We start from the raw sequence: 5,730 nt of genomic DNA, 5'->3' as shown, positions 1-5,730 counted from the left end.
GATTTTTTTGAAACTCAGTATTCTTACGTATTTTGATGCACTGATTACGAATATCATAATGAAAATTGGTGCATCTCTTATTTTCATAGTGAAAATCATGAAAACCCCATAACAATTTTAGATCTTACAGAGAAAAACATTTTATGTCCTATTAATTTTTACCGTACGATAGTTTTCAACAAAAACGATGGAATCTAAATGTTATATCTGTTCTCCCATCTAAGCATGTACTTTGCAGTACATATACGATTCCACATGGGTTTACAACTTTCCACGTAGAGCGAGGTTCCACGCAAACCTATTTGTCTAGTTTTTCGGTAGTGGAGCCTCCCGCAGGGGGGCGGAACCCACTGTTTCCACGCATACACTTTTGCAGTACATATACGATTCCACATGGGTTTGCAACTTTCCACGCAAAGCGAGGTTCCACGCAAACCTATTTGTCTAGTTTTTTGGTAGTGGAGCTCCCCGCATGGTGGCGGAACCCACTGTTTCCACGCATACACTTTTCCACGCAAAGCGAGGATCCACATGGGTTTGCAACTTTTCACGCAAAGCGAGGTTATATATTGGGATTTCTACGCAGTACTGTCAGCCTTTGTACTTTCACATATACAGCAATTGGTTTGAGATATATGTTTAACTTTGATTTTCTCGAAAATGATCACTTGTACGAAAAAAATGAATAGGACATAAAATATTTATCTCTGTGAGATCTAAAACTTTTGTCTAAAACATTTATCATGATTTTCCGTATTTGCTGAGAGAAGCGTAAAAAACTATAATTTTTATGGGTTTTTCATAGTTTTCACCATGAAAATCAAATAGTCGCCAATTTTCACTATGATATTCGTAATCAGTACATCAAAATACGTAAGAATACTGAGTTTCAAAAAAATCGGAGGTGAGTACTTTTCGGAACTTTATCCGGTAATAGAGATCAAACGGCACGTAAATTTAAGATATTTTGATTTTCTTTATAATTATGTTTATTTATTTGAATTTGTGAATACGTTTTGAGAAATTGTATTCAAAGTTTTGAATACTAAAAATTTTTAATTTATAATTTAGTAATTGACACTGAGAAATTGATGCGGTTGTCATGTGGTAAATACGACTTACATTCCCGGGATCATTAAGAGCCAGACGTGAACGGTAGTACATAAGTTTCAAGAAAATTTAATTTTTCTTTAATGGTTATGCACAGGGCACAAATTTTATTTATATTAGTGTGATGTGCCAAGTGCTTTAATAATCTCAAGTCCAAAATTCATTTTTTTACTTTCTGTGGTCTCTTAAAAAAATGGGCTAGAAACATATCGTGACAAAATCGCTGAATAGAAAATCAAACCCGAGTCTTTTGCTTGCCGATTGACTTCTCTTATCATTAAGCTACTCAGACCTCACACCTCGATATTTCTCATTTTACATATATATATATTTCAAAACAAATTCTTTTAACAATGAAACATACAATGATTCTGTGTTTGGAAAATAAATACAATAAAACATCAATATTTAACGAGATATTTGCAGAAAAACGGAATTTGAGCCCTATTACTACCCTATTACTAAAATTACTGTATTATAAAGCAAAATTCTGATATTTTGTTGCTTAGTATTTACTAAGCAAAATTCTGATATTTTGTTGCTTAGTATTTATTAAACAACAAAATATCAGCATTTTGCTTCATAATACAGTGATTTTAGTAATAGGGTAGTAATAGGGCTCAAATTCCGTTTTTCTGCAAATATCTCGTTAAATATCGATTTTACAAAAAAAGAAATACAAGAGTAGAAAATTGAAAAGTAGATAATTTTGCACAAGCAATGTTCTATAAGTTTTTTTTCGTACGAGCAGTATTTTTTAGGTAAGAATTTATGCAAGATGTACGATTTTCGGTGAATTTCGATTCTTTGCTCATTTCTGTACGATGATTCGTTCAAAAGTTATGACATTTTTTGTGCGCGCGTATGATGCTTCAATCCACGTAACGTCTGTCGGCGCATTCCGTAAATTCACCGAAAATCGTACATCTGGCATAAATTCTTACGTGAAAGTGAATAGAAGGACAAATCATGAAATGTCGATGCGAGGCATGTTATCCGATGTAAATAAAAAATGTGTATAACTTGGAAAGGAAGCGTTTCCGGACCCATGTTTACATAAAACATAAAAATTAATACAAATAAAAAAAATAGAAAAAATTTTAATCACTGTGTCCACGCATATACTTTTCAACGCGAAGCGAGGTCCACCCCACAATTCTTGTGTGGATGGGAAAGTGTATGCAAGGACGCAGTGGGTTCCGCCCCCCCCCCTACCGCCCTACGGGGGGGCTCTACTTCCGATAAATATAACCTAATCCAAATCTATTTCTGATTTAAAACTAAAATTTGGTTTGGGTTAGGTTCCCAGCAAACACATATTATAACAGTTATATAACATTGGAGTAAAAAATTTAAATAACAGCTGTTATATCTTTATTATATAATTGTTATATACCATTTGTTTACTATTGCTATATAATATACTAGCAAACACATATTATAACAGTTATATAACATTGGAGTAAAAAATTTAAATAACAGCTGTTATATCTTTATTATATAATTGTTATATACCATTTGTTTACTATTGCTATATAATATACTAGCAAACACATATTATAACAGTTATATAACATTGGAGTAAAAAATTTAAATAACAGCTGTTATATCTTTATTATATAATTGTTATATACCATTTGTTTACTATTGCTATATAATATACTAGCAAACACATATTATAACAGTTATATAACATTGGAGTAAAAAATTTAAATAACAGCTGTTATATCTTTATTATATAATTGTTATATACCATTTGTTTACTATTGCTATATAATATACTAGCAAACACATATTATAACAGTTATATAACATTGGAGTAAAAAATTTAAATAACAGCTGTTATATCTTTATTATATAATTGTTATATACCATTTGTTTACTATTGCTATATAATATACTAGCAAACACATATTATAACAGTTATATAACATTGGAGTAAAAAATTTAAATAACAGCTGTTATATCTTTATTATATAATTGTTATATACCATTTGTTTACTATTGCTATATAATATACTAGCAAACACATATTATAACAGTTATATAACATTGGAGTAAAAAATTTAAATAACAGCTGTTATATCTTTATTATATAATTGTTATATACCATTTGTTTACTATTGCTATATAATATACTAGCAAACACATATTATAACAGTTATATAACATTGGAGTAAAAAATTTAAATAACAGCTGTTATATCTTTATTATATAATTGTTATATACCATTTGTTTACTATTGCTATATAATATACTAGCAAACACATATTATAACAGTTATATAACATTGGAGTAAAAAATTTAAATAACAGCTGTTATATCTTTATTATATAATTGTTATATACCATTTGTTTACTATTGCTATATAATATACTAGCAAACACATATTATAACAGTTATATAACATTGGAGTAAAAAATTTAAATAACAGCTGTTATATCTTTATTATATAATTGTTATATACCATTTGTTTACTATTGCTATATAATATACTAGCAAACACATATTATAACAGTTATATAACATTGGAGTAAAAAATTTAAATAACAGCTGTTATATCTTTATTATATAATTGTTATATACCATTTGTTTACTATTGCTATATAATATACTAGCAAACACATATTATAACAGTTATATAACATTGGAGTAAAAAATTTAAATAACAGCTGTTATATCTTTATTATATAATTGTTATATACCATTTGTTTACTATTGCTATATAATATACTAGCAAACACATATTATAACAGTTATATAACATTGGAGTAAAAAATTTAAATAACAGCTGTTATATCTTTATTATATAATTGTTATATACCATTTGTTTACTATTGCTATATAATATACTAGCAAACACATATTATAACAGTTATATAACATTAGAATAAAAAATTAAAATAACAGCTGTTATATATTTATTATAGAACTGTAATATATCATCTATTTACTGTTGTTATATAATATATGTTAAAATAGTCGTACTGATGTAATATAATATTTATATAATTTTAAATTGTCAATATTATATTATTTTATTGATACATTAAGAACATAACTGTAATAAAATTAATATATAACATAAAAATAGTATTCTGTCGCTAGTTCGTTTGTTTATCGCTATGCGACGCGCGATGCACATTATTTTGCATTTGAGTTTTAATCATGAGAATTATATAAAGCTTGCAAAGATCAATTGGCAGGAGATATAAATAGGAGAAATAATAATTATTTCGATCAGTTTAATTTCTGATGCAATCCCAATATAGGGAATTCAGATATTGGACTGATTGTTTAGAAATTAGAATTACATTGTAATTGAAATTTGTAATTGTTAATTAGATTTTTGCCCAACTCTGCTTCCTATGCCGCGCGCACGAGAAAGAGAAAAACAGAGTGAGAGAGAGAGAGAGAGAGAGAAAGAGAGGGAATAGTTCGAGATGCGTGGCTTCAGCGTTCGCTCGTACGTAGCCGTATACAGCGCCCCTCCTACCGCTTCGCCGCGCACCAAGCAACGACTGAGTAGGAAGTCTCTTCTAGCCGCGCGCTTGTGATTGGACCATCTTTTTAAATTAATTTCTTAATAATTATTACGAAAATCGCAAAATGGTAAAGGACTTTTTTTCGCAAAGGAGAAATCGTCTTAAAATTGAGTCAAGTATATGACATTGTAAGGACATAAGGTTGTTTTGAATCACCCTGTATATGTTAAAATGAAAAACATCTATATATACTATATTATTATAAATACATATCTATGTAATGTTTCTGCACCTTCTTGTGCTGTATTTAAATGTATATTCAAAAACATTTAAAAATTATGATGTAACATTCATATAACAAAATTATATAAATATCAAATCAGTAACAATAACATGTTGTATCTTAATTTTATTACAGTTATGTTTTTAATGTATCAATAATATAACATTATATAACATTATATAACATTATATAATTGTTATTATTAAATGTATAACTGCTATATAACATTGTTGCTTCCTTGAGTGGGAAATTACAAGGAATAAGTGTATTACATGTTACAATTCTGTAATATTACTTGTTATATTCGGTTACACTGAGTTATGTAACCATTATAATATAGTTATAAAAGTGTGTTTGCTGGGTTATATCTTCCGGAAGTGGAGTTCCCCCGTAGAGGGAGGCGGAACCCACTGCGTCCACGCATATACTTTACAACGTGAACCGAGGTCTACCCCACAATTCTTGTGTGGGTGGGAAAGTTCATGTGTGGACGCAATAAGTTTTTTCAATATCATGGCAAATATGTATCTGATATCCGAATAACATAAACGAAATAAATAATCCTGTTTTTGTTGATATTTCAGTTTTGTATCATTTTCTTTCCATCTTTAAAATATAAGCTTGTTAATTCATGCCGAAATATATGCAGTCTTATGTTGCAAGCATCGGTCGGTCATTATCTTCAATTGTTAATAACTTTGTAATATAGAACAAGCGACGGCTAAAATTTTTTGTAAGTTACTCAGAGCCATGTCCTTGATAACATATGTCAATGTCATTGAAATTATTTTTATATTTATTTTTATTTTCATTTCATTTATATTTATATTTATTTTTATTTTTATTATTTTA

Source organism: Formica exsecta, unplaced genomic scaffold (genome assembly GCF_003651465.1).
Source record: "Formica exsecta isolate Colony F162 unplaced genomic scaffold, ASM365146v1 scaffold277, whole genome shotgun sequence".
In the NCBI taxonomy this organism is placed as follows: Eukaryota; Metazoa; Arthropoda; class Insecta; order Hymenoptera; family Formicidae; genus Formica; species Formica exsecta.
This window is presented reverse-complemented; position numbering follows the sequence as displayed.